The sequence below is a fragment of the Panthera tigris genome, chromosome D3 (assembly GCF_018350195.1).
Source record: "Panthera tigris isolate Pti1 chromosome D3, P.tigris_Pti1_mat1.1, whole genome shotgun sequence".
Taxonomy (NCBI): Eukaryota; Metazoa; Chordata; class Mammalia; order Carnivora; family Felidae; genus Panthera; species Panthera tigris.
Genome location: NC_056671.1, coordinates 91,150,886 through 91,175,713, shown reverse-complemented (window position 1 = coordinate 91,175,713; position 24,828 = coordinate 91,150,886). Strand labels below are relative to the sequence as shown.

At 51.7% G+C, this 24,828-nt stretch overlaps 1 long non-coding RNA gene across 1 annotated transcript; it reads right to left on the bottom strand.

The window, feature by feature from the left end:
• Positions 1-13,236: 13,236 nt before the first annotated feature.
• Positions 13,237-24,074, bottom strand: LOC122232699. Its single transcript, XR_006210087.1, has 5 exons — positions 23,538-24,074; positions 20,713-20,811; positions 16,422-16,559; positions 15,724-15,873; positions 13,237-15,222 (listed from the first exon to the last, which is right to left on the bottom strand). It is a non-coding gene; the product is annotated as an uncharacterized LOC122232699 (long non-coding RNA).
• Positions 24,075-24,828: the final 754 nt, after the last annotated feature.

Genomic DNA, 24,828 nt, shown 5'->3' with positions numbered 1-24,828 from the left:
ACGTGCTATTTCACTATGGTTTTTATTTTCAACTCTCCGGTGACTAATAATGTTCGGCTTCTTTTCATGTGCTTATTGGTCATTTGTATGTCTTCTTTGCAGAAATGCCTATTCAAATCCTTTGTTCTTTTTTAGTGTTTTGTTTGTTTGTTGTTTTTGTTGTTTTTTACTTTGAGAGAGAGTACACAGGGGAGGGGTGGAGAGAGAGAGAGAGAGAGAGAGAGAGAGAGAGGATCCCAAGCAGGCTCCACACAGGCAGCACAGACCCCGATGTGGGCTCGAACCCACAAAACCATGAGATCATGACCTGAGCTGAAACCATGAGTCAGACACTTAACCCCATTGAGCCACCCAGGTGCCCCTTTAGGAGCTCAAGATTTTATATGAAAGAATAAATTTCCGCAAAACAGTAAATCAGCCTTGAAAGCAGTACGAAGAGGGAAATCTTCTCTGCCTGATATCAAGCAACATCCCAAATCCATCCTGGATCGTTACTGTCATTGGTGCAAAAACACCACATCAAAAGGAATGCAACTGAAGCCAGGCTGCGCTTTTCCCACTGACCCGTGAAGCCACCTTCGATATTCACTGAGTGAACCCGTACGAACCTGGGTGTTGGGCCGTGTGAACAGCGAAACCGCCCTGCAGAGGCACACCCCCCGCCCATGAGACGCACGTGCGCAGTACCCCCGACCCAAAATTCGCTTCCAAAAAAATGCTCTCACGTTTCCACAAGGGCTCCATCCACAAGGGTGTGCACCAGGATGTTGGTCCGCATGATTTTGTGGTAGCAGGAGGTTGGAAGCAATCTGGGTGTCCAGCCTGGAAGAGGATAATTCTGGAAGGGATTCATCGCCAACAGCTAGAAGCTACGGGTGATTTGTATACATTATCAGAATGGGTGAGCGCCAAAGATAACAAAACGAGAAACAGAATAAAATGGGCAATACGGTTCCGCTTACGTCTACTAAAAACGCTCCAGCACAAAATGATACACTTTTCAAGAAAACGTACAAACAAAGAGGCACACGTGAAACACGTGAACATAGTTGCCGACTGTGGGGCGGCGGTCAGAGATGGGACGAGATAAGTAGGAATGAGCAAGTGTGGACATTCGTTAATTAATGATATAAACCAGGAGGAGCCCCTGCACTGCCCCTTGGTGACAGCGTGCCACAAAGGAGGAGGAAATATAACTAAGTTAGTCCTCTGTACCTGATGTTAGATACTCCACACACACACACACACACACACACACACACACACAAAGACACACACACGTCATAGAATAAATACTATAAACCCTCGCGTCCCTCTCATTCCCTGTAATGGCGAGCTGGGACCTGTGAGCAGGGTGGAGGCATCTTTCTGAGGAGCTTTAACACGTTATACACGGGGTGTGGCTCTCACACGCTCTTCTCCCAAATGCAAGGACTAATTGTCCATGAGAGTTTGAGAAAAGGTGCTGTGGGATGTCTGAGAAGCTCCTGCCTCCCTGGGAAGGCCCGGGGTCCCCTCCGCGTGTCCCCGCATCGCCCCCCCTGCCCCCGCGGCAGCTGGCGGCAGCCCCGACCTTCACAGCTGGTGCCCACGGACACGAACTCGTGTTTTTACCCTTCGCTCACACCTGCTGGGCAATTCCTCCCACATATGTGGCTTTATAATGTATAAATGTACACGTTTACCGTTTACACGATGCTCTCGCACAGCGTATTCGTGAAATTTTTGTTCACCAGCTCTTGAAATCCCAAGTGTACAATTCATAGGGTCGCAAAGGTTTAGATAGATTTCTATGGGGATCTGTCAGAGGATACCGTGGGTTACACGTGCACCGCGGGGTCCTGGGCAGACAGGGGCCCTTGCTCCTTGAGAGGTGGGCACAGGGACACAGCAGCTGACCAGACTTCCAGGGAGCTGCACGGGGGCAGGGGAGCGAACTCCTGCGGGAGAGGGTGGGATGCATTCTTGGGGGAGTCTGACGCCAGCCGAGGGAGTCCCCTGTGCAGCGGACTGTGGTCTCCCGGCAGTGGTTCGGGGGTCGGGGCGAGCTCCCCCACCGCCTCGTTTGGGGTGTGTGACCCCACTCCCAAGGGACAGCACGTTGTGACCCGGGGCAGCAGGCGGGTGGGAGGCACCGGGACCCCGGGAACGTGGACGGGTGTGGTTGGGACCTCACGACGGAGCCCGGGGCCCCCGTGAGGGTCCCCGAGCTGCAGACCGAAACGTGAGGGGCCGCGGGAGGACTTCCTTCTCTGAGGCGGGACCGGAGGCCAAAGCCAAGCACGCTCGGATCGCCCCCACCCCCAGGCCGTGGGAAGCGCTGTACGGTTCCAGGTGGCCCCAGTTCTGTGTCACGTGCTGCACAGGTGCCCTTTGGGGGACACACGAGGTTGGAGAAACCAGCCGACGCCAGCTTGCAGAGCGGAGACGGACTGTGTGAGTAGAGGGGCTCCTGTCCCCGCTCTGCCGACGATGGCCCCGTGCGTCCTGCCTGCGTGGCGCATCCCTGCCACGGGCACACCCAGGCACACCCCAGCTTCTTCCGGGGCTCCGGGTCCTAACTGACTGGGAAAGACGCACTATGTCGCACGGATGTCGTGCAGCCGGGCTCGAGGGGCACGTGGCAAGCCATCGGCCAGTGAAGTGTCCCCTGCGTGGCGTCCAGCGGCTCGGGTGTCCACGCAGGGCGGGAGCACACAGGCGCCAGGTCCTGCCCTGGGGCGGGCTCTCCAGCATGTGGCGGTGGCTCCTTCCCTGGAGAAAAAACCGGGCACACGGTCCCTTGGTCCCCAGGTGCAGGACGCCCTTTAACTCAGGGGTTGTCATAACACTGTTTTCCGTCCTTAAAATGGTTTTCCTGAGTCACGTGTGTTCAAACACGCCGGCCCGACACGGGTGGTTCCCCGAACGTTTAAGCAGCCGGTCCGCATGGCCTCGGCCTGTCCAGGCCCACAGACGCACCTGCACCGTTCGGGCTGGAAGGCAGCCAAGGTTGTTTGAACTGTTCTGGGGAGCAGGCGGGGCCCACGGAGTGGATGTGACTGCGGCCTCCTGACCTGCGAGGAAACCCGGAGAGGACACCGGTGGCCCGAGTGGCCAGCCAGGGGGCCGGGCCGCTCACATCGAGCTGCTTTTCAACGTTTACTGCGCGTTCCGTGCACAAGGGACACAAGGCGCTGCCAGGTGGTTTCGGGGGTTCCTTCGAGGAGAAGGGGTGGTGAACCCCTGTCGCCCGCGGGCCTCGGAGCCCCTCCTGAGGAAGCCGGGAGACGTTTCTTGGAGGCCCCTCCCTGAAAGCTCCTCAGCCCCTCTTTTCTGGGGCCCTTTCCTTCAGTTATTTCAGCCGCAAAATCCTCCCTGCCTCCCCCTCCCCCTCCCCTTCTTCCTCCTCCTCCTCCTCCTCTCCCTCTTCCTCCTCCTTCACCTCCCCCCTCCTCCCCCTCCTCTTCCCCCTCCTCCCCTACCTCCTCCTCCTCCCCCTCCCCCTCCTCCTCCTCCCCCTCCTTGTCCTCAGGCCCAGGGGCCTGAGTCACAGAGGGGGTTAAGCTGATAAAGCAGTTCACACTCAGCCGCTAATGGGTGGTAATGACTTTGGAAGTTTGCCCCACTCGACCCTGCAGGGTGCCAGTCTCAAAGGCACATGGCAGGGTTGAATAACCCTTTCACCCACTAACTCAGTGTTTACTAATGTAACTTTATAACTCGGTGGCAGGTGATGCCACGCCATCCATAATACATGGGTCCCCTGCCTGTTCATAAAATGTAGTCCTGCTTAGAACCCCCACACGTATTCATTCATTCATTCATTCATTCAGCAAGCACTGAATGAATATTCAACTATAGGGGGTGCAAAGATAAAAGCTACATCTCACCTGCCCGGAAGACGCTCCTAGTCGCAAGGGTGACAGGGAGATGTATACCAATAAAAATATGTCAGGTGCCCTACCGAACGATGACACAGACTGGTGCATACTTCCGGGACCTAGCACAGAACTAAGGCGTCTTTCCTGCTGTGTCTCTGATGCTGACACAGACCTGCCTCCCCTGGAATTCTGTGCACACGAAGCCAAGCCCCCTGAGCCCGACATTGTCATCACTTCTGCCAGTTCAGCCTCGGGATTGGGACCGATTGCCCCATCCTTTGAGTTGCCTTGGAGGGTTTCTCCAAACACAGGGTTTCAGTGCGTTCACCAAGGCAACAGGCCACATCACTGCACAAAGAACCAGACAATTCCGCTGGAGCCCGGCTTAATGAGAGCCCAGTGACGTCCGTGTGCCTCTCTCTGGAAAGAGGTCCGTCCCTCAACAGCCATGGGACTAGCCAGCAAGTTGGTCCTTGCCTGGGGAGCGGGGTGCTCACAATATGGGGTATCTCCCTACAAATGCAAGAGTGGGATGTCATGTCCGGATTTCCATTAGACAAATATAACATTTCCTGAATGGGGAGTGTCACACACTCCCCCACAGCCCCACTTACACCTGTGACACCTGCAATTCGCGTGATAGCATGCTCATTCTAGAAACAGAGGACAGAGTGCCCTGACCCGTCTTCTCCCCATTTATTTGGTGAGGGGGTGGGTGGGGCCAGGTTGCTTCAGGGCCATGGGAGGCAGACCGAGGAAGGGTCAGGAGCCACCCCTTAGAGATCAGACAGGCAAGAGTCATCTAAACCACATGTGAAATAGATATGTCTTCACGTCTAAAAAGGGGGCGACATACCAGTGCATGTTTAATAATTTAATAGCTAATATTTTAGTTTAGGTCTTATTTGTGCTGCAGCAGAACTGTGATTCCTTATCTTTTTATATGCAAATCTGACGGAACACTGGGCCCCTGTTCTCTGGAGCCTCTCAATATGCCTGTTGTATGAGGGAGGGAGGGAGGCATGTGGGCGGGGACAAAGTACCGAATTGGAAATCAGGAGGTAGGAGTTCAGTCCAGGGTGTGCGATTAACCTCTTGGAGACTCAATTTCCATATCTTAAAAATGATGTTAGATTAATGATCTCTTAGGTACATTTCAGCTCTACAATGCAATGACATTGAGCATAATTTGACTATTCAGAATTAGCGTAGGAATCAATAATTATAGCAGCTTTGCATTTATGACATTATATTAATCATGGACACATCATTTATTCGACCTCATGTTTTTAATAGGAATATAACCTCCAACAGAAACATTGCTCATCGGAGAAAAATATTCAGCTGCACCACGTGAAATTGCTGATATTTGACCATTTTGGACACACACAAATAGCAATTCATGTGGTTCAGCTAATATTCTCTCTTAAAAGGATCTACTTTAAGACATGGTTTCTAGACATAATGTGATTGATTTTAATTTCATGGGGCAACAGCCTTTTCCACAGAATCAGAACAAATAACAATAAAATTTTATGGAACAGCAAAAGACCTCAGATAGCTGAAGCCATCCTGAGAAAGAAGAACAAAGCTGGAGGTAACACAGATTTCAAGATACACTACAAAGCCATAGTTATCAAAGCAGTATGGTACTGGCACAAAAATAGACACATAGGTTAATGGAACAAAACAGAGAGCTCAGGAGCAAACCCATGCTATGGGGTCAATTAATCCATGACAGAGGAGACCATGATATATAGTGGTGAAAAGCCCGTGTCTCCAACAAATGGTGTTGGGAAAACTGGACAGCGACATGCAAAATAATGAGAATGGACCACTTTCTAACACCATACGCAAAAATAAACGCAAAATGGGTTAAGGATCTAAATGTGAGACCTGACCCGTAAAAATCCTAGAAGAGAGCACAGGCAGAAAAATCTCTGACGTCGGCTGTGGCAACACATTTCTGGATCGGTCTCCTGAGACAAGGGAAGCCGAAACAAAAATAAACTATCGGGACTACGTCAAGATAAAAAGCTTCCGCACAGCAAAGGAAGCAGCTGGCCAGACTAAAAGACAACCTACTGAACGGGAGAAGATATTTGCAAATGACATATCTGACAAAGGGTTAGTATCCTAAATATATAAAGAACTGATACAACTCAACACCAAAAAATCCAAACAATCCGATTAAAAAAAATGAGCAGAGGACCTGAATAGACACTTTTCCAAAGAAGACGTCCAGATGGCCAACCGACACACGAAACGATGCTCCGCGTCACTCATCATCAGGGAAATACAGATCAAAACCACCTTAAGATACCGCCTTCCACCTGTCAGAGACACTAATATTAAAAAGACGAGGAGTAACAAGTTTTGGTGAGGATGCGGAGAAAAGGAAACTCTCTGTGCACTGTTGGTGGGAATTAAAATCGGTGCAGTCTCTGAGAAAAACAACTCAAAAAGTTAAAAATAGAAATATCACGTGATCCGAGGATGCCACTCCTGGTTATTTACCCAAAGGAAACAAAAGCACTAATTCAAAAAGGCACATTCACCCCTATGTTCATCGCGGCATTATTTACAATAGCCAAGATACAGAAGCAGCCCGTGTGTCCACCCCTAGACGAATGGATAAAGAGGACGTGACGTAATGGAATAGTACTCAGCCATTACAAAGGGCGAGATGTGGCAACAACGTGGATGGAGCTAAAGGGTGTGATGCGAAATGAAATAAGCCAACCTAAGAACGACAAATGCCGTATGGTTTTCACTCATATGTGGAATCTGAGGAACAAAACAAGCAAACGAAGAGAAAAAAGACAAAAAAAGACTTTAAAAAAATGCTTATTTGTTTACTTGGGGGGGTGGCATGCAGGGGAGGGGCAGAGAGAGGGAGAGAGAATCCAAAGCAGGCTCCACACTCAGCACAGAGCCTGACGTGGGCCTCGATCCCACGAGATCATCACGACCTGCCCTGATACCGAGAGTCCGACGCTCAACCACCGAGCCACCCAGGGGCCCCACAAAAGACTCTTGACTACAGAGAACAAACGAGCGGTTGCCACAGGGGACCAAGTGGGAGGGATGGGCAGGGCGGGGGAAGGGAAGGGGGAGGTCCTGGCTTCCGGTTATGGAAAGAGTAAGTCACAGGAATAACAGGCACAGACCGGGAATACGCTCGACGGTATCGTAGTAGCCTTGCACGGTGCCGGATGGTGGCCATGCTTGGGAACACGGCGACCCGGATAACACACAGAGAAGCTGGATCCCCACGTTGTACCCTGGAGACTCGCGTAACATGGTGCGTCAACTGTGCTCGAGTAAAACGTTGTTAAAAAGTTTTCACGGAGGGGTGCCTGGGTGGCTCAGTCGGTTAAGTGTCCGACTCTTGACCTCAACTCAGGTCATGATCTCGCGGTTCCAGAGTTTGAGCCCCACGTTGGGCTCTGCACTGAAGGTACAGAGCTGGTTACAATCAACACTGGCGAACCGAGGGAAAGTAACACCATAAAAATAAATCGTTTGGGTTACAAGAAAAAAAAAACCCCACCTAATTAGCTACTTTGCTTATCCTTATCGCCTCGTTATCAGGAACACCAATAACAATTATGCGTATCATTTAAAAAATGTGCCAGATTGACTTGGTATTTTTTTTTAATTCTAAATTCTTTTTGTAATTTTTATGTGGTTATCAAAGGCCAGCCCCAAGTTCACATGTGATCATCATTTATAATTTCTAAAATATGCAGCCAGCCCTCCTGGTCGGACCTACAAAATGGAGAGCCGCATGGCTCAGAGCCCAGATAGCATCGCTAGGCTTCGGGAAGGTAAGAATATCATTCGCGTTTATTTTTTAATTGTAAGTAAAAATACCGTTTGCCGAGCACCAAGTCCTCATGGAAAGAAACTCAAACACAAAGGACAGCTAGTAAGTCATAGGTGTGTTAAGTCTTGTAAACACATTCAGATGCAGAAGAATTAGGCACAGTTAGAGCCTCCCCTCCCGCTCCCACAGTGCCCACCGCTCGGCCCAGAGGCAGCCGGTACTCACCGCATCCCGCGTGGTCCTCGAGTCTCCAAATGTGATCTGCAGACCAGGGGCACTGGCCTCGCCCGGGAACTTGCTAGAAAAGCAGAATCTTCGGCAGCCCCAGATGTGCTGAATCAGATATCCTCGGGGGTGGGCCCGGTGACCCGTGTTTTTGTAGGCTCTGTAGCGATTTTAGGTGAGGTATGTCCACAAACATCCATGCTCAAAAATGACGGCACTGTCCCCAGACGAGCGTCCTGCAGCCTCCTGTTGTCCTAACTCTATCTTGGCTGTAAAGAAAAGAGATGGTCCAGGTCTGTCCAGCGAAGAACTCCGTAGGATGCAGGACAAACAGAACAGTAAAGGAAGCTGGGAGTTGGGGGAAACTTGTACGTTCCACACTGGTCCTGGGCCGCTCCTCACGTGCAGGAGAAGGTGTGTGCAACAGGTATACGGATGTGAAGAATTCAAAAGGCTCCTGCGTCTGTCCCCCAACGTAGGGTCCAGCCACCTCTGCCCTGTCTGTCGCTGCCCCTTCACTCCCCAGCCCATAAAGCGAGATCTCTCCGGGGTTCAGGAGGGAAGCCAGGCTTCCTTCCCTCCCCTTCCACATAATCCGCTGAGACCCTTCCGGATGGACGACACAGAGAGACAGGAAGTGCCCTTTGCAGGCTCTGGAGGCAGGCTTGCTCCCTCCTTGCTCGGAGTGGGGGCTGACGGTCCAGGACACAGACTCCTTCGGGCAGGAGGGCCCAGCAGGCTTGAGGCAGGACTCTGCGATGTGCGGGCAGCGTCTGAGGGCGTCCCATCGGATGGGATTCTGACTCGGTGGTTTTCTATCAAGTCGAATGAAAATAGCACCTCGGCAGCTTCACTGCTGATGCACCTGAGCTCCGTCTTATGTTCTTTGCTGCTAAGCGTTCCTTTCTGTCTGGCTCTCTCCGGACTGTTTAAAACTGGCTCCAAACTCAGAGAAAACAAAGATACTTGTGCACGCAGAGATATTCAAACCACAGAGAGGCTAGGAGCCACGTTCTGGGAGAAATTTCACTTGCTCACGTCTTACCACTTAGTATGTGACCCGCTAACGCCCATCGGCCGGGAGTCTCACAGAAACCACTAGGTCTGCGGAAGCGGAAGACGTCATCTTTCTACGGGATCGTCAAGTGAAACGCTCGTCTCTTCCAACGCAGAATCGGACCGCTCTTCTAGTGCTCGGAGCACAAAGATAACGGAACGGTAAAAAGTCAAACCGCCTATCCTTGTAAATACACTGAAAATGTCAGATCTATTTTTGGACCTATTTTCCTCACTCGCTATTTTCTTTTTTTTTGACTCTTAAATTAAATGCTATGTAATTTTCTAGTTCCTAGGAAATGAGTAAGATGAAAAGGGGGGACGTGGGGACTGCATTTTGCTCCACACATAAAATTAGCCAGTTTAATTAGTGTCCCCTAAATCTGCACTCAGACGTGGAAACGCGTCATACCTGTAGATGAGCCTGCTCGCTGTCCTACCCATCTTGACGTTTCAAACATTCTTGCCCATATTAAAACATTTTTTTTTTACATTTATTTATTTTTGAGAAACAGAGTGAGACAAAGCGTGAGCGGGGGAGGGGCAGAGAGAGAAGGAGACACAGCATCCGAAGCAGGCTCCGCGCTCCGACCTGTCGGCACAGAGCCCGACGCGGGGCTTGAACCCACGAACTGTGAGATCACGGCCTGAGCCGAAGTCGGATGCTCAGCTGACTGAGCCCCCCAGGGGCCCCCATTTTTGCCCATATTAAAGCTGATTTTGAAGTCACACGGACCTTCACACAGAAGCAGGACCAGAGGGAACGTGATCGTATCTCCTTAGGGGCAAGTGGACTAAACAGATACCATTTTGATTCGGGGCTAGTTTGCTGAAATTCCGAAATAACCCCAGCTGGCCTTAGCCCAGCTGAGGTTACGTGGATTATATACAGCTGGCTATTAACTCCGGCTGTGTGCTGGCCCGAGGATGGCCTTGGGCTAGAACGAGGGAGAAGGACACGGAAACCCAACTGTTGGGGCCGTCCCTCCCTGTCCCAGACAGAGCCCTGCCGTCCATCAGTCTCTGCCCTCCACCCACACCCCGTCACCTCCTCCTCCCCAGCCAGGGAGATGAGTCCCTTCTGCCCCTCCCCCACAGCACCACCGGGACACGCACCCATCTGCACCAATGCTGTGGCCGCTAGGATGGGACCTGCGTGCCCACTCGATGGCCGTCCTGAGAAGCCTTCCCAGCTCTCCCACACAGCGTGACCCCTTCTTGTCCTCACTTACCACATTGCCCGTGACCCAATGTGTGCGTCCAGATGTCGGCCTGCCCTCCGGAGCGGCCAGCTCTGTGACAGAGGGACGCTATTCTCAGTCACTGGCCCCAGGTCCTGGAGTGTTTGCAGTGCTTGCTGGCGACCGCGGGAGCCTTGGTTGTCGACTTTGTCCTGGCGGTGGGAGTTTCTGTTGAATATTACAGAGTAACCGTGCTAGACTCTCCCGTCTCTAATGCCCATCAGACCTGCCACCCCGACTGCCTCACGGCCCGGACCCTCAGTTAACCAGCAATCAAAACTGATAGCCACAGCCCATGCGATGACACTGGTCTTGCTCCCTGTCCCAGCACCTCATTTTGGGGTGCTCTGTGTGAAGTTCTAACGTTGCCTTCGTGCGGACTTACAAAGTTCCTAAATGCTGTATTTTCCTGGGAGATATTCGAAATGTTTTTTTAATGTTTTATTTATTCTGAGAGAGAGAGAGGCAGACAGAGAGGGAGAGAAGGAGAATCCCAAGCAGGGTCTACGCTATTAGAACAGAGCTCGACACGGGGCTCGATCTCATGAACCTCGAGATCATGACCTGAGCCGAGGTCAAGAATTGGACGCTTAACTGATGGAGCCCCCCAGACGCCCCAGGAATCGTTAATATTATAAGCAAATTCCGTCAAGTAGCGTTCCACGAATTACCTGGGACTGGACAGCTTTCTTCCCTCGGACGTGAATTCTCAGCGGCTTCAGCAGAGATGATTCACCGGTAAACAGAGGCACCTCTGGGACAGTCACTTGGGATCCGTGCGTTGGCCAGTGTCAAACATGCGTGCCCTGCTCTCTCTACAACGTGGTCACCGTGGCTGAGAGGAGGCGGCCGTGCCCCGGGGAAGGGCCGATCCCGGTACCACGGGCCCCCACGCGCGGGCGAACGCCTTCCCAGGAGGGGCGTGAAGTGACCTGAGGTTGTCTTGTTCTGGACACAGACCTCCTCTTGCACCTGTCCGGAAGACAGTCGCTGACAGAAACCAGCAAACGAGAGCCAGTTGTGTTTGACCCACCAGCCTCAGAAAACACACTGTTTCCTGAGGTCCTCCTTCCCGTGCTCTGCTGACCTCCTTGGCCGACTTTTTCCAGGGCGAGTGGCCGGTGGGCGCCCACGATCGGAGCGCCACAACCCCCGGAGGGACGCCCACGAACACACACGCGTGCTTCACGCCCGGTTTACAAGGGAATACGCTGAGGGCGCGGGAGGAGATGATCTTCTCCCCACGGCAGGTCAAGTCGCTGCCCCCTTTCCTGACACCTGTCAACGCGCTTTGGTGTGTATTTTTGAACGGGCTTATTGCACGGAACCTGTCTGTAGCACTTACGTTGTGCTGGGCATTGTCCCGAGTGCCTTAAAAACATTATCTGGCTTAAGCCTCACACCAGGCTCGTGGACCTGGGTGCCTCGGCACCCTCGTCGTCCCTGTGTTCAGATGGAGAGACTGAGGCCCAGCAGGGCTACTAACAGGTGCCGAGCGGGCGAGCCAGCACTGTTTCTAGCCGCTACGCCGTGCTTTTCCTATCAGCTAAATGGGAACATCCAAGTTCACGTAAAACTAATCCCACGCTTTGTTCTTGTGTCTTGTGAGAAAAAAGGTTCCCTCTTAACAGATCCAAACACGTCAGGCCACGACAAGCAGTGTCCCCCAGACCAGAACGAGGTAAGACTCGGGTGGCAGCTGGGGACCTCTGCCAGCTGGCCTGCTACAGGCCTGACGTCGTGGCCCTCGCCCCACGACAGCCAGGTCTAGAAGCACACGGGAGGCCCTTCCTCCTCGGACAGCCTCTGCTGTCCCCCTGCTTGGACCTCGGTCTCCAGGCTGCTGTGGTTTCAGCCGGTTGCCCCACGGGCCAGCACCCCCCAGCACAAGTGGTCAGAAGAGCCAGGACCCCCCACGAGACTCAGAGTGATTCCTGCCCCCCCTCCCAAATCTTGAAGAACAACCATGTCCTGTGACCTTCTAGAAACACCAACCGCATCCCCGATTCATGGGTGCAGATTCTCTCAAGGCCCAGGGGCACAGTGAGTCACATAGCTCAGCCACAGAAGCAGGTCCTCTGTCTTCTGCCCGTAACTTTTGAAGGCAGAGGTTTTAAGAAACGGGGTGCAGGTGCCTAATCATAGCCTCAAGGTACTCGATGAGCTAATAAGCATACGGCATTCTGGTGCGGGTGCAGCGGACTCTGAACTGGAAAATTTCATCAGAAGGACGAGAATAAGTGAGAGTTTTCCTCAACTGACCTTTTATAAAGAAACACATTTCCTGTAGTAGAGAAAGAAAGGATATTTGACAATAAGACCGAGCTGACGATGGCTTTATCCCATGAGTATCGAAAAGAGTTCGGATGCTATAAAACTCCTCAGGATGTGTGGGAGCTGAACTTTATGACAAATCATGTGGATGTATATATTTCCTTAAAAATAAGACATATGGTGGGTGAAATGGGTGATGGGGACTAAGCATACCCCTATGGTGACCGGCACTGAGAAACACTGTGGAACCACTATATTGCACGCTTGAAACTTAACAAACAATTGAAATAAAAGAAATACATACACTAAAATATTGAAATGGTTACTGCTACCTGTTTTTCAATATTTTCCCTAAAATATTGGGATCCCAAGAGAGATCCCAAGAGCCAAGGAGAGATGATCTCAAGAGCCAAGGTGAGAGATCCCAAGAGCCAAGGATCTGACAGCCAAGGGCACAGTGTGGGGCCAGGGAGCAGGTGTGAACATACAATTCTCTTCAGCAACAAGGGTGGTGATTATTTTATGCAGCGTATCATCTGGGCTTTGTCCTTTTGATGGCCAAGGTACAGATTAAGAATTTTGTTTTTTTTTTAATGTTTATTTATTTTTGAGAGAGAGAGAGAGAGAGACAGAGTGTGAGCGGGGGAGGGACAGAGAGAGAGGGAGGCGCAGAATCCGAAGCAGGCTCCAGGCTCTGAGCTGTCGGCACAGAGCCCGACGCGGGGCTCGAACCCACGGACCTCGAGATCCTAGCCTGAGCCAAAACCAAGAGTCGGACGCTCAACTGGGGGAGCCTCCCAGGTGCTCCTGGATGATGAATTTTATACGATAACCATCACTCTTGCTACTGAAGGTAGCTGTGCATCTGTAGCTGCTCCCAGGTCCCGAACCGCTTCCCGGGATGTACCTGCTTAATCTACTCAGGCGTCCCTAGCACAGTATCCCAGGCACGGCAGCTTGAACAAACAGACACGTATCTGTCACAGTTCTGGGGGCTGGAAGTCTGATAGGGACGTGCCGGCAGAGCCCGGACCTGGTGAAGACCATCTTCCTGGCCTGTAGATGATGCCTCCTCGCGGTGTGCTCCCCAGGCGGACAGAAATCCCATGGCTCCCCGTGGTTTATGAGGGCACCGATCCCCCTCATGACCCAATCACCTCCCAGTGCCCCACCTCCTCATACCATCACACCGGGGGTTAAGGGTTCAACACATAAATTTGGGGGGAGACCCAAAAATGCAATGCTAACAATCCTTGACAAACTCTGCCCAGTGAAAGGCCAGGCACAGAACGACACGTACCGTGGTTCTTCTTGTAGGCGATGTCCAGGAGAGAAGACAGATTGGAGATCACCAGGGCCCGACGGGGGGAAGGGAGAAGGTAATCACCCAGCGGGCACAAGGTATTTTTGTGGGGTCGTTAGGGCCCATCCTGATCAGGGTAATCGAGGAACGCTCCCTGGGGGAAGTGAGATTTGAATGTGCCCTCGAGAGTCCGTGGGTGTTTGTCGTGGGCGCACAGCGGGCCATCCAGATCCCCCTCGGAACTGAAGCCCCTCACCCCTCACCCCTCCAGGGTGGTGACAGCCTACAGCTGAGGACGCCTCCCAGAGTCGCCTCGCCTGGAGGGACCTGCCCCGCAAGCTTACGAAGGCCCCCTAGACGCCGCCCACTTCCAGTGATGGGTCCGTGTGAGGGCTCTCCCTGCTCAGGGCTCTTCGCCCACCTTCTGCTGCCGCCCATCCCGTCTCCTTCAATTCTTCCGGGTGTACGTCCCGCCAGCCCTGGCCATGGGGACCCGCTCCCGCTTCACAGCCACAGGTGTGAGAGCACTGGGGGGGGCCGGTCGGCTCCGGAGGCCTCTCGGGCGCTCAAGGCATCAGCTCCCTTGTCTATAAGACAGGGGTCCTAAGGGGACAATCCTCAGAGCAGCTGGAAAAGTTAAATGAGCCAACGCACTACAGCTCTTAGCTCAGTGCTCTCTAAAAGTCGCCGTGTGTTCACGTGTTGCTCGGGGAAAGTACGGGAAACGGACGAGGGCACAAGGAAGGCAGTAGAAGCTGCTCCTGGGTCAGCGGCCTGGGTGTCATCTTCGGGGTGCACGCGCGTGTGTTCTGAGGGGCATCCCGCGCACCCACGCACACTTCCTGCATGAACCTCCTCCTTAGCACCTGCCGTCCGTCCGCCACACGGTTCACGCGGTAGTGTGGTCTCCGAAGCCGGATCGCGGGGTAAGGAGGCGCCGGGCGCTCAGGGGCTTTGGGACGCCCTCCCCGGTCCTTGTGGCCGGTTTTCCAGCTGGAAGAATGTGGACACGCGTGTCGACCAAGAGAAGAATAAAAACTGAGTGGGTGGGAAATGACCTGACCATAGATGACAATGATGGTGAAAGGACCCAGGACAGACTGACCTCAGCAGTAGAGGGGTGCACCGCCCCTCAAGGCCGGGAGAGAAAGGCAGGTGATTCGGAGGAGGAGAGAGGAGAGTAAAAGTTGGTGTCAACTCTGTTCCTGTTAACGTGCCAGCGTGTCACCTGCAGACGTGTCATTGGGCAGGATGGTGGAACTGTGGAAGGCACGGAGACTTCTCTGGAGACTGACGGAGATTCAGCGAGGTGGGCGAAGAAGCAGAAACAAAGGATGACTACGGCCATTTGGGGCCGCCCAGAAGCAGAGCTTGGGTCTGCAGTCTGTCCAGGGGACAGACTTGTCCACGGCTCCCAGGACCTGGTTTGGGCTTCAGAAAGGGGCCGGTTGGCTCAGGGTCCGCGTGGGCCAACGGCAAGGCAGGTAACTGAGGAGGGCAGGAGCCAGGCCCTCCAGGATCGGCCTGCTAACTATTTGTCCCAAGTGTCCCGCCGCACTGTCCTGCCCAGTCCTGACAGAGGGCGAACCAGGGACGACCTGCGCGTAAGACCGGAAGGGGGTCTGGGACCCTGGAGGCTCCGGGAGGCAGTGAGTTGGAACTCAGCCCTGTGCACTTGAGAAACACAGGCGTCCCTGCAGTGGCAGAGGGACAGGTCTTGCCCACTGTGTCACTAAGAAAATGGAGGGGACACCAGGGGCTCCCCCACCGGCCTGGCCACTGTCATGAGGAAGCTGGGGCCCCTGGCATCTACAGCACTTGACTCACTGCACGAGAAAGGCAGGCGCACATCTGGGGGCACCCCTTCGCTGCCCCCCGACTCCTCCTGCAGCCTGGCTGGGACTGAGCAGACCCAGCAGGGGCCGTCCTTACCTTGACCGGGTCCTTCAGCGCCCGCAAGCATGGCGGCCGCCATCTGTACCTTTTACAAGGTACAGGACGCCAAGTCGCAGGACGCCAACTGCAGAACGCCAAGAAAAGTGACGGAACGTGGAAAAGGAGAAATGGAAAACTATCAATGTCCTGTGACAACAACAGAAAGGAAATATGAAAAACTCAGTGTTAATGTGCCGGTGTGATTGGATTTTGGACCAATTTTCTTTTTTGAATTTATAATGAAGTTTATGGAATAAGTAAAGCAAACAGGGATAAATATAACCGTCATCACAAAATTACGTTTGTGCGTATGGGCACACACATGTGCACATATATGTCGCTCTCTCTAGACACACTTGTATATATAAAACACATACAGACAGGTGTCAAATTGCACAGCCAGAAATGATGTAGCTCATCCTGTTCTACCATAAAGAACATTGGCCAACAGAAGTCGTTGAAAAATGCCAAGCGCACACCACGGAAGCCAGGGAAGACCTTGCATTTGGCCTTCTGGAATGTGCTGTGGCCGCCGGCCAGCCTCCCCCGTCCTGGCAAGGATGCAGGGTGCAGAGGGAGGCAGAGGGTGGGCCCAGCGCGGAGGCGTGGGGCTCTAAGGCAGAGGGACTTTGCGTGAGGTGTGGGTTTGATGGGCACGGGGACACCCAGGTCACGCGCTGGGGGAACAGAATTACCTGCTGAGTGAAGTTTTGTGTCCAATTTGGAAGCTGCTATGGAAACCTCTCCTGGCGCCTGTGTTTTCAGAAAAGTGGAGAACAGGCCAAGGACACTTGCCAGATTTCTCGCTGGGTCAGTCCAGTTCTGCTCTCCGTCTTGGGAAACAGCGACACCCGAATCTGAAGGAGGTACCTGCCCCCAGCGGGCCTCCTCCGGCCTCCCTCGTGCCCCTCTCTGACGGGTTCCATGTCTCCCTGTGTTCTCCACCATGGTTGACGCTGTCTCGAATTATCCCTCACTGTCGATGCTTCTAGCGGAATGTCCCTGCCGACGGCAGCCCTGTGGGAGGGACGCCGCCCGCCCCAGATGCCAGCGCCTGGGAGTGCCGCGGCCCGGCGCACGGGAGGAGCCTCCCCACGCTCCGCCACAGGGGCCACCCCTGCTTCCCAAGCTCCTGTCCACCCTTCCCCCTCCACTTCCCATTTCCTCCGAGGGCAGGGCATGTCAGGGTGCAACCTTAGGGGTGACGGTTGCACGTGGCCGCAAGATGGAGACAACCCAAGCGTCCATCAGCTGACAGGTGGGTCAAGAACGTGTGGTCCGTCCAGACCACGGAGAGTCATTTGGCAATAAAAGGGAAGGCCGTCCTCACACATGCGATCACACGGATGAACCTTAAATAGATTATGTCAGTGAAAGAAGCCAGACACGAAAGACCACATGTTGCATGATTCCGTTGACATGGAATGTCCAGAACAGGGGAACCCATAGCTCCAGTGAGTCGATCTGCGGTCGCCAGGGGCTGGGGGGAGGGGACAACGGGCAGTGGCTGCTGAGGGTCCCAAAGGGGTTTCTCTCGGGGGCGATGAAAATGTTGAGACAGTTGATAGAGGCGGGTGATCGCACAGCCTCGTGAATGTTCTAGATGTCACTGACGTGCACACTCAACTCACAATGGTTAACCTTATGTGATTTTACCTCAACTAAAAAAAACCCTTAGATTTAGGGCTCAGAGAGATTTAGGGGCTGGAGGATAAGGCTTTAGGATTCAGAGGGGATTCATTAAAGGAGTTAGGATGCTAAATATATTTCCAGTGTCACTAGGTCACCAGTTGGCCCCTCGGGGCTGCCTCAGAGCCCCTGAGGAATATGGTGCTCTGCGAAAAAGCATTCTGAGCTTCAGGTAGTGGAGTCATCAACTTTGGGACGTAGCCTTTTCCTTTTCAGTTGTTGGGGACTGTCTGTAATTTAGTCTCTTGAATGCAGTCAACCCTTGGCTCTTGTTGTGGATTAATCAATAGAAAGACATCATAGTGGTAATCTTTGGGGAGGCAAAATTCAATTTAATCCATTTTTTCTATTTGTTAGCTCCTCTGGTAATTGGTTTGATGGGGAAGAAGTTTGAAGTTATTGGTTAAATAGAGGTTTTTGGATTATCTGTGAATTTCAATTATCCATGCTTCACCTGGCCCCAATTAGCACTAATAATTGAGTTAACTGAATAGAAGTCATTTCCCATCATATCAGTTTTACCATAGCCTTATTTATTGTTTCACTAATGGAGACCCCGAAACACAAAGCCCCTTTCTCCAGCCGGCACTCACACCCCCATCCCACAATTTGTCAAATTAATGCTGTTTAACGGGCTCCAACTTGACTGCACAGTTAATGGTATGAAACAAACACTCTTAATAATACGAGCGCAGCTAAGGAGGGCGACCAGAAATTTCTAAAGTGCGCTGGGCTGTGTTTGCATTTGTGGCCAGAAGGTTTCCCAAAGCGTTTCTAAAGTGCAGCTAGACGTCTTCCTCAAGGTTTTCAACTAATTTGTATGTTCGATGTCGGTGAAGATTGTTGCTGTCTTAATTTGTCCCAGTTTAAATCACGACAGCTTCTGCAGTGCCAGTCAATTTCACCAGCCGCCTGCTTTCAAGATGTGTTCTTTTCTATTTACCAAACGCCATCCACAGGCCTGTTAAGGTTTCAGTCTCTCTTCTTGGACACGTTTGTATTTATATTAAACACAATAAATATCTGCCATTCCAACGGCCCCCTTTTGACCTTCTTTGATCTCTGAATCCCAACATCCCCAAACGCCACATGGAAATTAGCCCGGCCCCTCCCGCGGGGCGGCCAGGAGGGCAGGGTTTCCGCAGCTGCGGGGCCCTGCGACTCTCACCGTGTTTGTCCATTGCTATGGTGATGCAGCGGGCAGCCGGGCCCCCGGGAAAGTCCGGCTAGGTAAGGCTAGGACTCCAGCCGAACACACGATCCTGGTGCCAGGGTGCCGGGCGGGGCAGGGCTCCCCGTCGCTGCCCGCAGTGAGGCTGCAGGTGCACGCACGCACTCCAGGGGCAGGCGCGCTGTCCCTCCGCAGACACGTCACCCTGCGGGGCCACTCGGCTTTCGGCTCCGAGCCAGCCCACGCGGAGCTCTGGGCGGTGGAAATGTGGAAGGTTTCGTGCTCCTACTGGGACAACGTCACTGCCTCGACCCCACATTGCGCTCTTCTTGGTGAATAAAGCAGCCGAGAGAGGCACCGAGAACCCACCAGCGAGGACCCCAGGAGAAGCCCCTGGCTCTGCGCGGACAGCCTGCTCCCCGCCGTCCTGTGCGGGGGAATGATGACCCGGCCTTCCCTGACGCCGTGAGACAGCCACTGGCTGGGGCCGTTTCTCTCCAAAATGAATAAGTTAACTAATACACCGTTCTTTCGTGTGGTTTCTAAAATAATAAAACCGCCTAGGCAACCGTCCGAGAATCAGACAGACAGCTTCTAAGTTCTGCTTTTCTCGGTCTCATTTGTGTCTTTTGTTTTTGTTTCTTTTCTCATGATGTATTTGATGCTGGTTAAAGGACCGCTGACCAGTCTCTAAGGGACATGAAAAGCTTGGAAGACGATAAATATTTGAGAAGGCGGTACCTGGACATTGCCATTGAAAGATGTCCTTAACGGTGTTTCGGATCGGCCAGCTACGCAGATTTCTAAATGCGAAAAGTACATGGTGACGTCTAAGTGTTAATTAATCATTTATTTTGTTACTTTGGAAACTAGAAGCTGATCGTAGTTGACATCTGAGGCTAGTGGGGACATGATCCCTGTCTTTCCTGCCCAGTGGTCAGGGCACGCCTCTCAGTCTCTGTTCTCGCGAAGCGTAAGTGAATTCTGTGCAGATTGTCACTTTCCTGTCACTGGTGTGCATCCTGCTGGGCGCTAATCAGCTTGTAGTCCTATTTGACTTAAGGTTTGGGGACCCCAAGGCCGTGTGGACAACCCCACATCAGCAACACATTGGGTAGGAGAGGGTCAGATGCCTGGCATCAGGCGTTTCAGTGATTTTTCAAAACGGGATTGATTTACCAGTTAATCTTGACAATTGCTGGGTGTTTCTTGGCATTTATTCAATAGAATTATGGGCGTTAGAGACTTTCTGAGACAGCAGTTGTTCCATGGCTGAAGATAGTTTCTACCCCAATTTTCCACTTAGGTTTTGAAGAACTACAGTGTTTTTAACTTCCCTTAAAAGGTGTTACCAGGTAACAGAAAACAGGTTGAAAAAATGCTAAAGCCAGCTTAATTTTCCTTTTCGAAGCTTAACGCAGTTAATTCGCTTTTTCTGGCAAGCGTCTCCCTCTCGGCGGAAAGACCGAGAGGGCTCGTCCTGACAGAGATCCTCAACCCAGGTGTGAAACCGGGTTTTCTTCTGAGGAAAAGCCTTTCTTGGAATATTGACTTCCCCCAAATCGTTTCAGGGCTTTGGCTGGTGCAGAGTTGACAGAGGCCTGGACATCTATATGCGACAGAAAGGAACCCTCGCCAGAAACTTCTCTGGGTGATGTTGCTGGCAGATCATAATACCAGTGCCGGCCATTATCAGCGGGCACCTCTGCGGAGCGGAAGATGCCCAAAGGGTGGTTGAAATGACTGATATTTGACAAACACTTATCTTCACAACGTAAACACCTGTTTCCTGGCAACCACGAAAGCCCATCCCTCGATTCGGTTTTCTCACGTATTACAGAAAATAAAAATCCAGATGAAGAAAACAGACCCTCTTTGCCAGGTCCTGTCATTACGGCCCTTGTGCGATCATTATTCGCATCGCTGTCGATACCATAAATTTGAAGTGATCTCAGTGACATTAATAAGGATTTCTGGCCGGCGTGTGTTTGTGATGTGGCCTCCCGGGCTCGGTCTGTCACATCAGCGTTCACCGCGTCGTGCTCTCCGAAGGGCAACTTTGCTTTCAAAACCCCTGGAGAAAGAACCCCCTAAGACTCCCCACGCCCCGGACCAGGCACTCTTACCTGCTGCTGGGCCTGAATTCAATTTCCACTTAGGTCAGAAGCACTTCTGTGAGTGGAAAGCGTCTTGATTCAACATGAAAGGCCATCGGTCTCGCAACACTGAAAAGAAAGGCGGCCTTTAATACGCCATGGGATTCACCAGCCCCTTTGCTGAACCCACTTGCCCCAAACTCCCTGCCCCATTAACCAGCACACATGGGACTCTGGCTGAATGTTCATTACAAACAGAGTTTAGTCTCTGTTCAGGAACGGGCTCGGGTTTTCGCTGGTTAAGATCAAGGGCCTTGTTCAAGGTGCACATGTGTATTAGTGTTAATAATCCAGTGTCAGTGAATGCCGTGCTAATTTAAAACCATGCTCTGTAAACCTCTGCCTCTCGCGGCCGCACATCCAAATGTCCTGGAAAGAGAATCGGTTAAGATTAGCTTATCTGTGGCTTATGTGTCTCAAGGGCCATCAACAATATATTGCTTGGAATTCTTAGAAATCAGTTGTGTCCATTTAAATTGGTGTTGTTACTGAGGTAACGAAGAGGGAGCCTGGGAGCCATTTAGAGGCACTTTGTTATGACCGAAGCTCCCGGTCCTGGAACTGTACTTCTCCGGTTCGCCCGGAGACCTTGATTTAAAGAGTGACCCCAAGACTCTGCTGGCGGCAAATGTGGGGTGAGCTACTGCGTGCGGCCGGGAAAGGCTCCTGGGCGCCACTGTCCTTGGTGTGGAACGTGGGAGTGCCCCGTGAATCCACGTTACCAGGCCACACACGTCATTTCAAACAACGCAGCGATGACAGAGAAAGCCTTGCCAGTCGCTGGTGCACATGATAACAAATAAATCAGCTAGGGGGCGCCTGGGGGCTCAGTCGGTTAAGCCTCCGACTTCAGCTCAGGTCACGATCTCACAGTTCGCGAGTTCGAGCCCCGCATTCGGGGGTCTGTGCTGACAGCTCGGAGCCTGGGGCCTGTTTCGGATGCTGTGTCTCCCTCTCTCTCTCTGACCCTCCCCCACCCCCCACCCTGCTCACGTGCTCTCTCTTTCCCTCTCTCCCTCTCTCTGCCCCTCCCCCACTCACGCTCTCTCTCTCTCTCTCTCTCTCTCTGTCTCAAAAATAAATAAACTTTCTAAAAGATCAGCTAAAGAAACGAAGAGCCCACCGAAAGGCAGAAGGAGATGGTTTGAAAACGGCAAATAATCTTTTCTTCAAGAAAGAAAGGGACTTCGTTTAGCAGAGGTATCAGCAGTGAAACGTCACTGCCATGCAAGTACCCTTCGCAAAATAAATGTCGCCTCTTGTGGCGGAGACAACAGACACACGGCTCCTTTTAGCGTTCTAGTCTAAAATGGTTTTTCCCACTTACAAAAATAGGTGATAGTTTTTAACCATATAATTTAGTGCATATAACTCGTCTTTTAATAGGTAACCATGAGTGAACACTCTATGGAATTGTTAGGATCGGCTGACGAAGAAGAATGTTATTAAGGCTTAAGGAAAGCCAACGACAATGCCGAGGTTTTCAGGGGACAGAAAGCCTCTTTTCCAGTTTGACCCAGGACAAGGGGAGAGAACCGTTTCTTACAGAACACGGAAGCCGTGGACTTGCCCTCCGCTCCCACGTCAGGTGGCTGGGGCCCCACGGCGAGGAAGGCCGTGCAGTGCTTAGCTGAGTGTCAGCTTTTGTACTTTGGGGACTGAGATTTGGGCCTTGCGGTTTTTACAGTTAATCATTAACTTCTCTGAGGTCTTGACGGCATTTCAGTGGAGCTAGAAATATGCCACCTTTCCAAGGAGTCTGTCTTGTAATTTCCCATTTTACCCCCAAAATCTAGTTAGCAGCTCATTGACCCGAGCTGGGTTAGGTGGAGACTAAACCCATGCTTCTGAATTCAGCAGAGCATCTGGGTTAAATAAAACCGGGAAAAGGAAAGGCAAGGACTCTTGTACTGAATACTTAATTTGCACATTAAAAGCTGATCATTAATCCTATATTTTAACACTGCAAATGTCAGAAGCTATTATTTCCTGGGGAGTCTGACAGTTCCAGGGATAGACTGTCCTGTTGCAAAGTCCGTGGAATGAGCGTGAATAGATTCTGTATCAAACCCGAAGGCCATTAAATAATACTTAAAGGATCAATTTGTTGTCACACGTAAGCAAAGGGTAGGACTCCTAGAACAAACCGTAACCACCACAGAATCACAGCGGGAAGATCACGTTATTAAAATCTAATAAAACATGTAAATACAATATCGTACACAGATAAGTATACACTTATTACAGTGCTGCGATGTGCGTCTGCAGTTCAACGTTCTTGAAATAAAATAAAGATAAGGCTTCGAGGGGCCCAACGACCATCGGTTTGTTTTTTTCAATGTTTGAGAAACCCCAGACCCTCAGGTGCCTAAAACGGCCAGCCAAAGGCTGTTTTCAAGCGATTCCGGTACAAACCAATGTGACCATAACCATTTACCAGTTTCTGAGAAATCACAAATCAAACACATTAAAAAAGCTGTCTTTGGACCAAATTGGAGTTTCTAACAAGACTGCCTACCGAGCGTTATATGTGCCTGATTATTAAGCTTTTAAAGCTGGGCTTCCCTAATGCCACTTGAAAGGGGCGGGCGGTGCTCCCTCTCCCTAAGCTTATTAAGTTCAAGTTTTGTGCAAACAGCTATTTAAAATGATTTGTTCATAAATGTGCACATGGCTTTCAACATAACAACTTTCACACACTGTAACAACGACAACAACGACAACAACACAGTACAAGGAAAATAAAGCTGAAGCAGCCACGAGAATCTTGCACTGATGGTGTTTTGAAATAGTACCTTTGGATCTCTTCCCCAAATCTTCAAATGACTTTTAAAATGTAGCGGGTCTTGCGTAATTAATGCGCTAAATGCCCATCGCCAGCCTGAAAACACCAGAGCAAAATGTAGCCGATTTCCTCCCCGAACGTTCGATTTTATATTCTTTGAACTTCCTCAGAATGTGGTGACCCTTCTAAGAGAAACTTTAAAGACGCGTTAGTCATTTTGTTGAGGCTTAAGGACATTCACTGTGTCCAAGCAGGAGACTGGCACTCATTCACCGGCCCGCTGGCCGCGAGGGTAAAGCCGAGCAGGGAGGCCAGGCCGAGGCTTATTTGAGGAGCAGAAAGGGGAAGCGGTCTTCTGGGCCCACTGGAGGCAGGGGGTGGAGGCGAGCCGGGAACTCATTCCCCATCCCGGAGTCCAGAGCTCAGAAACTACTGGAAAAGCCCAAACTCCCACGCTCCCTATTCTCAGTTCAAGGTTTCATTCGGGACAATCAGGAGGGCCGCTTCCCAATCCCACGACCTGGGAGGCTCACTTAAAATACTGTGTGTCGATAAAATGAATAACAGCCATACCCACCCCCCCAAAAACAACCCGCCATTTTATTGCATTTCATCCAGTTTTTCTTACGAACACACAAACTCCGTAGGTGTTTCCTAACTTGGAGTCTGAACCAAAATCCTTGCGTATTCCTCAGTGCGGGAAGATGTTTAGACTTCCAAACTCTGCAATCCAAAATACAACCAGTGCACGGAAATGGGAACAGAGTAGTGAATAAGGCTCACATGGGGGTTCTTGGGCTTCTGGGCCTGAGAGAGGAAGGAGCGGGCCCTGAGCAGCAGAGGAAACCCTCCCACCGCAGCCCCCTTTCTGCAGAAAGCCAGCCCCGCGGGTGACAGAGCAAGGGGGTCCCTCTCCCCGCACACACGCCCAGGGGGTCTGATCCCCAGGAAAACCAGCAGCCCCGGGGCCAAAAACAACGCACAGCCTACTCTGTGCTGCTCACTGGCTCCACCTCTCTCTCACCTCCGAAGACACACGGCAGTGTTTTGAGAGAGACACAAATAAAGCGCAAAGCTAAACAATTAAAGTCTGGGACAGGCCCAAGAGGCAGTTATTAACGAGACTATTTACACAGTAATGTCAGGGCTTTTTTTGAAATACCAAAGATGTTTTGCCCAGAGAAAATGTAGTACTTTTCAGCATTTTCAAAAAACAAACAAAAAAACCTAAATATGTATCAATTCCCGAAGCACTAGGCACACCTACTTATCTGAAACCCAAGACTGCTGCTGTTGTAAGG